Here is a 12,774-nt window from a genome sequence, read left to right as displayed (position 1 = left end):
TCCAAAATGGGTATGGAAAATTGTGGTCCACGTACTGACACTTCCTTATCCCATTCCCACAGCAGACATCTCTAACTGCTAATATCACTCTTTCCTGTTGAGCTCAGACAGAACTTCAGAATCCTTCTCAACAAAGTACACAGGGCATATGCTATTGGGAGATCGGAGTTTTCATCCAGGATGAGGTTCAATGGTAATCCTGCTTTATAGTATCAGCCTAGTAGCCGTCCAACATATCTACAAATGGTGGCAATGGCAGACCTTGTTGGCTGTCTATCTAGCAGCCTCTTTCTTGACAGAGTCTACATTGCATTATAGAGGCTGAAAACATCAGGTACTCAGTTTCCCAGCCTCCTCTGCCGCAAGGATATAGGAATATGTCCTAATTCTGGCCAATGAGATATGAGGGGATGCCTCTTGCATAGCTTCTCATGAACGTTTTTCTCTCTGATAGAGATATGTAGAGAGAAACACAACTCTGTACTTGAAATTTGTTTGTGTGAAGATGTAATGTCTAGGGATATGGCTACCATATTGTAAGTATCAGGGGCCAAGCCTAAAAATGAACCAGTGCTCTGTGGATGGTGGAGCAGAAAAATGGAAAGCACCTGGGGCTTTAATAGCTTTCTGTGTGGCTGGATTTACCAAACTAGGAACCACTTAGTTCTGGGCTTCTTACTATATAAGAAAATAAGCCCTTGTTTAAGCCACTTTTAGTTGGATATACTAATCTTACTAATCTGACCCTTTTTCTTACTTTCTTCGCATCTCCTACCTTAAGTGGCAGAGCTCACTTCTCAGTATAAAAGCTTAATATGCCAATTGCTCACTTTCCCATATTGCTGCACAGTTCAAAATGGGTATCTCACCTAGGCTCCACCAATCGTATACACCCATGGCAAACCTTGAGTCAGAAAGTAGTGTGAAGAAATAGTGATGGTGCAGAATCCATGCTAGTGAAAAAAAAAAAAAGGAGCTGCATCCAGTGTCTACAAGTGGCAGTTACAGTGGCTCTGGTGGCAGCAGCCTCTGGGACCCAGTGATGTGCAGTGTCAGAAGTGTTCCTGCTGCAGCAGCAGTGTCATTATTTGGAGTGGGTAGGGGATGGGAGTTCCTGGCTGCATAGCTTCCAAGTCTGGCTTTCCATCCTTCCAAAAGAGTTTTTGAGCTTCTATTTTGCTTAAAATTGCAAAATTGGTTTCTGTTGCTTACAACTAAGAATACTGACTGCTACAATAATGCACATGCAGTGGTAACTATGGGTAATACTATCTAAAAGAAGTCCATTGTTAGCAATCTGCCCACCTGTCATGTCTTTTGATCATACAAACAGATACACCTCTAAGTCCTACTGTGTAAGAAAAAAATCAAAACATTTTTCCTTTTACATATTTGGTTTTCAGTGGTGAGAGAGGTATAAAATTCAATTAAATGTTAAAATAATCCTCCAAAACACACATGAATTAATATTTTCTATGTCCTGAAAGGAAACAAGAGCTTAGCTCACCTCTCCTTTGTGATTGCTTAGAATATCCACAGTGACTCACTTGCCGAAGCGAGAGCTTCCTTTTCAAAGCACAGCAGAGGGACAGTCAACTCCAAATTCTTCCAACAAATGTGAGTCTTTCCTGCTTCCTTAGACACCAATTTCATTGTCAGCTCCATGTATTTTTGCCTCCATTTTTACACAAACTTATGCTGTGGAGGTTCCTGAGAACTTGATATGGGGTGAGCTGAGTAAGTTTTGGTAACAGCTGTTTCTCTCTTGATCCTATTTTGAGTTCTGTGTTAGGTAAGGCTCTGTGTGAAGCCTAAAGCCACAGGCAAAAGTGATGGAAGAGCCAAGAGCAGATCCAAACCTCCCATTTTTCAGGTTCTTATGCTACTTGGGCCCTCGATGCCTGACACTGACTCTTTAACAGTTTAGTCGTCTCTGAACTGAAATTACTGCCACAGCTTACCTGCCTCAAATCTTAATTTCCTATGACTTTCCTCATCTTCAACCTCTTTCTTTTTTCAGTTAATAGCAATGTAAGAAGTAATAATAATAGCTAGTTTTTATTTAAGCATACACTATCAGCCTTGCTACATGTAGATGCTTTATATACAGATGAGAAAACCGTGATGCAGAGAGCATAAGAAACTTACACCATGTCAATTTGAGAGGTTGACATTATTAGTTATCTTTTCACATGACTATGTTTTATCTCCCAGTCAGACTCCTTGATGGCAGGAACTAAGTAATATTGATCTTTCTAAAATCTGTAGTGTTAGAAATAATGCACTGGGGTGGTCAGTGGCTCTGTCTTTTAATATATCCCCTTGTAGGAGGATGAGAAAAATTTGACTTTACCGGGGAGTTAGTTAGCGGTGCACCAGAAAAGGTTAAGCAGCAGGACCTCCCAGGAATAGAGACCTGATCCGTATTGTTTGCCTGCATCCATTGTGCAGGCATTCCTACCTCAGCTGATTTCAAGCTGCCATTATGGAGGCACTGGGAAGAGAGGTGCTCAATTGGCTTCAGCATCTCACTGGCTCCACGGGAATGCACAGGGTTCTAGCCCCAAAAACTTCCATGACTGTCTGGGTGGTATTTTGGTTCTGCGCTCCTCTAACATTTTCTCAAAAGCACAATGCCTTGGAAGAGTTTGCTAATGGGGCTGGTGGATCATTTGCCCAAATCTTACTCTGACACAGAAGTTCATTCTGGTCATGGCTGTGCCCACTCATTAGAGAACACACGAGCTTCGTGACAGTCCCAAGGGGCACATACACACTCAGCATGAAACTATGTTTAGGCAAAAGGAAGTTGTGTGACCCATGGCAACCCTTCTTTATAAAAATAAACAGTTAAAGCAAAGCTTTTTTTGCTGCCACTTAGAGTAACAAGGCGAGGAATTTCTTCCAAGAAAGAATAACCCTAAAGATATGCAAAACATTTCTGATCAGACACAAAATTTAATGATATGATATTCTTCCTGCCAGCTAGCAGATCTTTTCAACATTTACCTATGTTTGAGATGCTCTTGTTTAAACAAAAAACAAAACACCTCTAACCAAACTTACCACCAAGAGGAACGTGTTTTAAAACACTTATAATAAGAGCTGCTGGAGTCTATATTTCTGTAACAAGTGTACATAGAACAATAGATTGTAGATTATGTTGTTAGAAGGGGAATGGACTTTTAACTTTTAGTAAATCTAAGAAGAGTTCCAAATCTTTTATCTTAGGCTAATGAAATTGAAAATAATATTTGGCAGCTCAGAAATAGAATGACATCATAGGTATGCATGCTTAGTCTGGGGAACTCATTTATTCTTTCAACAAAATTTTATTGAATGTTTCCTAGGTGCCAGACATTCTGTAAGGACCTGGGGGTATACAGAAGAGAAACACACAGGCCACTGACCTCTGGATGAGGTAGTTAAAGGATGCTTTGCAAGCATTGACCGAACCCAGCCCACAGCCTGGGGGCTCATTGGAACATAGCCACATTCATTCATTAGCACACTGTCTATGGCTGCTTCTACCATGACAACACTGAGTAGTTGGGACAGAAACTGTATGTCCACAAAGCCTAAAATATTTTCTGTTTGGCCCTTTATTTAAAAAGTTTGCCAATCCCTGGTTTAGGAAGAGAGAATGCAGGCCCAGACTAAACTGCTGAAAATGGTAATAAAGATGAGGAGGCAGAGCCTGATGAAATCGAGGAGATGGGATCTGTAAGACAGGATTATAGGACAGACAGAGCAGGGAGTAGGTTTAAGAATAACACCCAAGTTATCGAAGGAGCCTGAAGGGAGGGACCTCTGCTTCCAAGCCTTCTCTTTCCCCTGCCCCATAGGCCTTGAGCATATGTCATGTCTAGCATTTCCTGGTGTCCAACTGGGCAAACTATATGTTTTTAAAAATACTCCAATATTATTGTGAATGACTTTTTGTTCCAGAGAGCTTGAGAAAATATATCTGAAATGACCATCTCTTTTTTGTTAAAAGTTTATTGGAATATTGTTAACTACTTTATATAATGTTACCATGGGAATCAAAAGCAGGCTGGTCATATATAAAATATAGCAATATTGAGTTTGGCAAGTTAAAAATCTTAAATTTGTTTTTCATAATCATTATAATGACTATACTAATCCAAAATAAAGTACTATCAGATAATCTAATTTTTAGTAGATAAAAAATTTGACAAAGTGGCAGCTAGGTGACAGTAAATCTTTGCTTTATTTCTTCATCTTAATTAGAGATTTACTGATAGGTACAAAACAGGTAAATAAATCTTCTGTGGTAGAAAGATGACCTTGATGTTCACAGTCAGCACCCCCTGTAAACCCTAAGTTTCAGTGAGAATGTGCAAAGATCCTAAATCTTACAAACTTCATGAATCATGCCATGTTAAGTCCATCAGTGCAAAATAACCTTATTAATGATCGTTCAACTTTGCTGGATGTAAAGGATGGCCATGTCCTGTTCTGGGATGGCAGAAAGATCAGAATGACTATGTGCTCTCAATTGAGTGTGGAAAAACAAAGGTTCAGTGTGTGTCTGAATAAGTCAAATGTGATCTCTTCTTAGAGGTAGAATCATCCTGTCATTGGCAGCTAGTGTTCTATCTTCCCATCACACCTTCCCAATTCTTCTACCAATAGCACGACTCTCATCTTGCCCCATGGTTTGAGTGAAAACTTCCAAATAGAGAACACCCTGGCTCTGGCCCTGGCCCAATCCTGTGCCTCCTGCTCCCAGCCACAGTGAGAGAGGTCTAAGAGTCCTTCTTTGTCTTGCTAAGCTGTTGCCGGGAGGGCAAAACCTTTCCTCCTGGATGTGAAGCTATAGACTAGAGTCGAAGCATGGGTGCCACATGCTCTTCCCATGAACAGAGTTTGAGACACCGAAGCTGATGACCCTCAGAGAGAAGCCAGGAAAACTGTGACTTCAATGAAATCTCTGCTTCCTGGTGCCGATGTCCTTTCCACAGTTTGACTTTGAAACCAGTAAACTGCTCATTTTTTCATAAGTTAGTCTGTGTTGGGTTTCTGGAGAAAAAAAAATTTTTTTTCACTCGATAAAAATGTGACCAAGAAAGCAAAGGAGAGGAAGTGGTTGATTCTAACTGGGGCACTAGGGAAGGCTTGACAGATGAGAACTTCCAACTGAGGTCTGAAAAAGAGTAGGGTTTCTACAGGCAGAGGTGAGGGAAGGACACACGAGGCAGTGGTTAGGGCACGTGCAAAGTGTATGGCAGGCTATGGCTGAGAAACAACCAGGGCTGATGTGATTGAATATATGGGTCACAAGTCCAGAGAATGAGGAAAAAGAGAAACGACTCAAAGGCAGGGATGGGAGTGGGAACAGTGAGGGGAGGTGGGAGGTGAGGTGGAAGACAGAATGTTTGTAATGAGCTTCAAATGCTGGTGAGGAGTTCCTAAAATCCAGGGTCAGGAGTGCTAGCCTTTCAGCCTGGCCTTGAGTAGAAATTACCTCAAGCACATGGCAATCTGTAGGGTAGCACTGGAGATATGAATGCCAGGTTTGGCTGGTTCTCCTCTCTCATTATAGACCTCTTGCTTCTTGGTCTCTCTGTAATTAGGGCTTGCTTACCTGTGCCTGATTACCAGTGTCAGTGATGATTTATTTGGGAGAAATAAGCCATTTAACATGCACTCTACTTTGAAATACAGTATTATGATTGCATTTTAATTTGTCTGTGGCTGCTACTAATGATTTTATATATATTTTGTATATACATATATTTTATATATATTATGGGTCTGCCCTTGGAATATGGACACTAAACTTGAAAAGTGCAGTTTTGTGTGCTATTCACAAATGAATGTAGTCCATCACTAAATGTGAAGATGTCTCAGGTTTCTCACAGTAGGTGATCATCTTTAGTTAAGCAGGAGATCTTAATATAAAGTAGTGCATAATTTTGAATGTAGTTTCTAAAAGTCTCAGAGCCCTACAAATTGCTACAATAAAAAACCAAAATGAGGAGCAAACACAGGACTTCTCTGTACTATTTTTGCAATTTTATGAGAGCCTGCAATCATTTCAAAATAAATGTTTTTAAAATGGGTTAAATAAGGCAGGGCACTGTATCCTTTTATGGCAAATTGACAAAGCACGTAATTTTCAAAGGTTCTGAGAAGTTCTGCAGCAAAATAACAAGATTCTTTGAGGAGAAAGGACAACTTTGGACTCACTTTTATATATAATAGGTACACATGACATGGGTTGAATTGTCTGTTTTCTTAAGGGAGTCCAAACCAAAAACAAAGTTTGGAGAGGTTATGGGTAAAGATTAGAATTCACACAAGGCTCTTGGCCACCTCTTCCAAGAAGTATGTTTTGAGCCAGCCTGTCTTGCCAAGCAGAGCCCACCTTACCCATTACAAATATGCTATCCATAATGCCTAAAAACATTGTGGCCTGCTTTAACCTATGAGGAAACAGGGGCGGAATGAACCTGGAACATGTGTAGGACAGTGAGGAGGCCAGATGACCAGAGTAGAGAAGGCAACATTCTGGAAAAGTAATGGGAACACAAATCAGATGGACAAATGAGGTACCTATAGATAATGGAGTATTATGGAGGAATAAGATAGCTCTTGGCTTGAGAAAGCCTAATATCTAATTGTTGGAAGTGTTGAGTTTGATTAAACTAGGACACAATTAACTATATTTCAAAGAAGAATGTGAATGCTTTATTGGGGCATAAAATACCACAAGGGTTCAAAAAAGAAATAATCATTGTTTGAGAGCAGAAGTATCATGAAAACTCCTTGGAGGATTTTGAAGAATAAGTAGAATTTCAAAAGTAATGCCATTATTGTATTAGGTAAGAGTATTGCCAGTTGCAAGGAGTAAAAAAATCCAACTGGTAGCAGAGTGAGTGTTAAAGACGTTTTATTATCTCGTACAAAGTACAGAGGCCAATAACTCAAAATCATGCTAAGATAAAAAAAAAAAAAGCTGCCCACAAAAGACTATATTTTATGTAATTCCCCTTATATGACTTTCTAGAAACAGCAAAACTATAGCAACAGAAAACAGGGCAGTAGTTGCCAGGGAATAAGGGTAAGGGATTAATTGCAAAGGGGCACAAGGCAACTTTTGGGAGTGATAGAACCATTCTGTATCTTGATTGTGGAGGTGGTTACACTACTGTCTACATTTGTTAAAACTCACAGCACTGCACACTTAAAATGGGTTAAATTTCACAATACTATACACACACACACACACACACATATATATATACACACATACATACACCTTACTGTTAAATTGTACACTTGAAACTGGATTTCATTAATCAATGTCACCAAATAAATAAATAAATAAAATTTAAAAATTTAAAAATTTAAAAAAGATATAGTTCTGCTCAAAAAATAGTGAAATGGGTTAAATATTTGTGTATGCCTTAATACACTTGATTCATACTATTTTTAATGACAAAAATATATATTCATTGTAGAAATCTTATAAGATACAAAAAAGCCAAAGAAGAACATTAGAATCACTCATAGTATTGAGACATATCTTTCAGTACGTGTTACAAAAGAATTGGGATTATGCTGTCAATGTTTTATAATCTTTTTCTAAAATTTATATTTTAACACTTTAGAAGTATTTCATCATATGGATGCATCAAAAGTTACTTAACAGTCCCCATTTAGGGAGAATTTGAGCTTCTACTCTTTTCTGGTCATAAACAAGTCTTACAGCATCACTGCCTTTATATAGACCTATGAATATTCTTGGCACTCTTGACGTACTTAGTGGCATATTCCTTTTATTCTCTTCAAGGATGACAAATCATCATTCTTGGAAGGTAGATTTTATTTTTAAGAAATTGAAACTCATGTGGAGCTATCTCTCAGAAATGAGGAGACAAGCAAGCTGTAGAATGTTATTTGAGTAATATGACCATATTTCTTGAAAATTCCATAAACTGCTTCTAAAAGCAATTTCAGAAGGAGGAGGCTCCAGAATCACTCTGAACTATCAACAGGTTAAGTGGACAGCCTCACAAGACAACTCTTTTGAAGAACAGTTCTCATGTAGATAGAGAAATTCCACACATTTGCTCCTTTGCTAATGTATCAGTATCACAGTGTCTACTTACATCTTGGATATATGCGTCCTTGTATCATTGTATAAGGCTGATTTCTTTATATGTATATGGGTTTATAGCTATTTATATAACTAGTATAACATCTATCCTTGGTGTGATTAAGAAGGGGTTGCAGAATTTTCTGGACTCACTGCCACACTCTCATTACGACTCAGTTCTGAGGCATGAAACTCACACATGCAAAAGCTGCTCCAATCTTGGCTGTGAATCATTGGCCTTACCAGACTTGTGCTGTCAGTGCTTGGGATGAGTAACCTAGAGGTTTTACACTTTTGAGTGTCAGCCTTCAAGTGGGCTGTTTCAGCACAGGGCTGCTTTCTCCCAGATTCATGCATTATTTTTTAATGACATCAGCCATTAGGGGACCACCCTCCTCCAGTACAACCTCATCTTAATTACATCTGCAAAGACCCTATTTCCAGATAAGTTCACAATCACAGATACCCAGATTAGTACTTCAACCTATCTTTTGGGAGGACACAATTCAACCCATGATGACTGCTTTCTTTGTCTAGGTTAAGCCAACTTTTCACAGCCTCTGTTCATAGCCAAAAGGTTTATTATAAACACACATCAAGTATCAACCTCCTAATTGAGTATTTAAATCATTAGTTCTCATTTGGGGGAAGTTTTTTTCCCGTAGGGGGCAGATAGCATTACCTGGAGACATTTTTGGTTGTCATGACTGAGGAGTGGTGTCACTGGCATCTAGTGGGTAGAAGCTAGGGATGCTGCTAATTATCCTACAATGCACTGGACAGTCCCCACTGCAAAGATGTATGTGGTTCAAAATGTCAATATTGCCAAAGTTGAAAAATCCTGATTGAAATCAAACATCCCATATTGGTTAGGACTTCAACATATCTTTTAGGGGGACACAACTAATTCCATAACAGATTTCCCACATAATTTCATTTGGCCTTGTGCCAAGTTAGACATCTGAATCATTATCATGATGATGAATGATTGCTAACATGCAAGTCAGTTTGACTTTAGGAAGTGGGTGAGAACTAGACATACAAGGAAATGAGAAATATCTATTTTAAACTGTGAATATTAATTGCTGATTCTTACTAATACCTGCAGCAAACAAAACCTAACAGTGCTAAAAGCAAAGGCAAAGAAAAGGTAAAATACTAGATTCTTTAATTTTGGAAATGTTACTTTATTGGAAATAAGGCCTAGTTCCATGAAATTGGGAATGGCATCTGTCTGTTCACCACATTATCCCCAGCATTCAGAATGGTGACAGGTACATAGTAGGTGCTCAATAAATACTTTTTGGATGCAATAAATAATTTTGACAGGAGGAGTTTTGAGGAAAATCTTTACCCTTTATTATTCAAAACACTTGGAATGACTCCAACTCCACTCCTGAAATGTTGTGGAATTAATGTTTTTGAACATGAATTGCTATATATGCAGAAGAAAGTAGAAATGTGTGTGTGAGTGCATGAGTGTGTGAAAGAGTATAAAAAAGGATTAGTCAGAACACATATAAATATTTAGAAATAATTCAACAATGCTCACCTTTGTAAACCACCTGAGATAATAGTGAAGAGAAAGTTAGCTAAAAATGTGAAGCCTAAGATGATGACTAAAGTAGTGCCCAAAGAAAAATTATCTGGAAAGTAGAAAGGACATCCTGAGAAGACAGGACCTGTGTATAGACAAGGTAGTTCAAGAGGCCTCACAAATGCATGAATTGGATCCTCCCTGACAGAGGGACTGACCAAAGACCTAGTGGTCATGCTCCCAGTAGTTCCTTTCTGTTTTCCAACCCCCATGCCACTGTGGAGTCCACTCTACATGTTGTTCCCTAGGTTCTGGTTCTGAGAGGCAAATTCCACCGCTGACAGAGCTGCCACTCCCCATGTTGCCTATGCAGAGAGCCCTTGGCCCTCATCCAGGAAGCCAGCTCATACCGTCTTTCTTTTTCTCCCTGTCTCCTTTATGCTCTTTAACTCAAAAGGAGAAGGTAGGGTGACAATCAAGAGACTCAGAGAACCCGGAAGGCTTTGCCTCTTTTTTCTTAGCTGGCCTTGGGTAAATCTGTCTGCAACAAAGTCCAACTCCACGTAGATAAAAGGACTTTCACATTGGTATGTTGGACAAAACCTTTAACCTCAGGGCTGTGTAAAGCAAGGCTAGGACCGCCCTAGGCAATGTGCGCAGGGGACAGTCCTTGCCTTTTGAGTGCCCTGTCAGGTGCTTCCTCTTGCTCCCAGATGCATTCCATGCTTACATCTGGCAAACATTGGCTTTCATGTTACCCAGTACCCTTCTATAATGGAGCATCTTGTTCTACAGGGTTCCACCAAAGGCTGTCTTCCCCTGGGGGTTAGGCAGACTTGCCCTGGAGGTGTGGCTGACAAATGGCCAATGGCAGAGCAGCCACTTCAATTTTGAGTCTTCTCTACTGCAGCCTCCTCCCCAGTTGCTGCACTGAGAACCTAAGATCTGAAGTTCCAGCCCTCGGCCCTCATTCTCCAAGGGAACCCCCACCATTAAGGGGCTTCTGAGCCCCTCCTGAGACTTAGTGGGGCTCCAGAGACAGAGAAGCTAAAGATCTTATAGCTGTACTACAAATAAAAATGACAAGAAATGGAACCCTAATTATGTGCCAGTCATTGTTCTAAGTACTTTACATGTGTAAATCTATGTAATCCTTTCAATAACCCTGAGAGGCAGGTATATTTCAATTTTACAGAGGAAACCGAGACAGACATCAACTAATACCCTATATGGCACAACAAATAAGATAGATTAAATACATTTCTGCAGACTTATTTAAATAGTTAATCCTACTCTAATGATACTGTTTCTACAGAGAAGTGCTTTTTCAATTCCAAACAATTGCTTTCTAACAAACTTTTAAACATAATCGACCTCAGAACTTCACATCACTATTTTAAGAGTGGTGTTCAGGGCCCATAGACCCTTGGAGGGGAAGAGCCTTTCTCTTGCTCTTCAAATCCCACCTCACAGGCACCACTTCCTCTCTCACTGCTTCCCTTCCCCCTCCCCCACCAATGGCAAGACACATTTTCAAAAGAAAAAAATAATAATACTTGAACTTCTTTCTCATTCAGATGTTTTTTGTTGTTTGTTTGTTTTGTTTTGTTTTATTTTGTTTTTTGGTGAGAGCATATCTTTCTTAACAGAAGAAATTACCATAAGGAAAATCCCTAAAGTTTGCCAAAATTTTGATGAAATTACAATCTCAAATTGTTTACAAAAATAATAAAGTCCAGAAACTGCAGCACCTCCTAGGGAGTGACTAGTAAATGAAAGGCTTTCCTTCAGAGTAGAAACTGGTGGGTGTGGAGGGCAGAGGTAGAAGATGACTGATCACAAATGTGTCAGGTAGCAAGAGGGGCTTGGAGCAGGGACTCCTGAGTCTAGGACTTTCCAAAATGCTGAGGTAGTTTCACAGGAATGAGTGAAGGGTCACATCCCAGTAGGCTCAGCCAGTTTTTATTAACGTCATCTTTCTGTGTTAGAAAGTGTGATCCGTTATTTTCAAAGGAATAAATAAAACTTGTCAGTCATTTTGCACTCTGGGACCCAGTTTCCTTTATGGTAAAAGAGAACTTGGACCACTCCTGGGGCCCTTTCAATCCTAGATTCTGTGTCAGTGAGCAGAAAGGTCAGGACTGACCACATGCCTGATGCATTTAAGTGTTTTGAGAAAGTATTGCTTGCCTATTCTGGCAGCAAAGTCAGGACACAATTCCTGAGCCCAAGTCATTTAGTACAGTCACGAGAAAGGAAGGGACTGCTGCAGGACTGGCAGTCGTGGAGGAGGCCTTTCCAGGCAGCTCTGGCAGAAAGAGCAGCACGATGTTACCCCATGCCCGCCAGAAGTGATTTGTGAGTGTCTCGGTGTATGTGAACATATGTGCATGTGTTTGTGTGTGTGTATGTGTGTGTGTGTGTGTGTGTGCGCGTGCACATGCTTCCTCACAGTTATTCACTATAGTGCTTGTTTGTTTTTGCCAGATCCTCAGCCTGTGAATTGGTCGCCTAAGGAGCCAGAGTGGTCTGCACATGATTTCTCATGGTTGGGTCCTGGGGACTCCAGAAGTGCCAAGCAGAGTGTGACCACTGGTGAGTAAGCAGGGAAGACTATGTGAGATGGGCGTGCCTCTGGGCAGATGCTGACAGCAATGATCAGATTCTCTACTTGCAGGGCAAGCCGCGCTCAATGTATAGAAAAGTGTCTCACTCATCAGTCTGCTCACCGGAAAACCTGGATGTGGGGGAGAACTGAAGGGGAATGTCTATAGCATCACAGGAGAGCGTCTCCAGGCTTCCCAACCTGCACAGCATGGCCAAGGAACTATACCTGTGTCACTATCACCAGTACCATCAAGCCAGTTCCTGAGCATTGCTATATATCTGTTCCCAAAAGAACTCCAGTGCACTGCACCAGGCAATGCAGATAAAGTCATATCATCCTGCCCTGAAGCTCAGCAGCCTATCTTCACAGGGCTATAGGGAAGGAGAGAGGACCCCCTTTCCTAACTGACTCCCCTGTTTGTGTCCCTCAGCCCCCCTACACCACAGCTGCTTTGACCTCCTTCCCCCCAATTCAGGTTTTGAGCCTAAGGTCTTGACCAAGGCT

General features: G+C 40.5%; 1 protein-coding gene across 1 annotated transcript in view; it reads left to right on the top strand.

Annotated features, from left to right (window-relative positions):
* The window catches only part of FAM50B (family with sequence similarity 50 member B), an 80,189-nt gene that overhangs the window by 28,071 nt on the left and 39,344 nt on the right, over positions 1-12,774 (top strand). The window contains exon 2 of the mRNA XM_016166701.2: positions 12,150-12,257. The gene's annotated coding sequence lies outside the window, so the exon portion shown is untranslated. The remainder of the gene's footprint in view (positions 1-12,149; positions 12,258-12,774) is intronic.

This window comes from Rousettus aegyptiacus, unplaced genomic scaffold, assembly GCF_014176215.1.
Source record: "Rousettus aegyptiacus isolate mRouAeg1 unplaced genomic scaffold, mRouAeg1.p scaffold_m13_p_1, whole genome shotgun sequence".
Classification (NCBI taxonomy): domain Eukaryota; kingdom Metazoa; phylum Chordata; class Mammalia; order Chiroptera; family Pteropodidae; genus Rousettus; species Rousettus aegyptiacus.
Note: the sequence above shows the minus strand (reverse complement) of the source record. Positions and strands in the feature narration are given on the sequence as shown.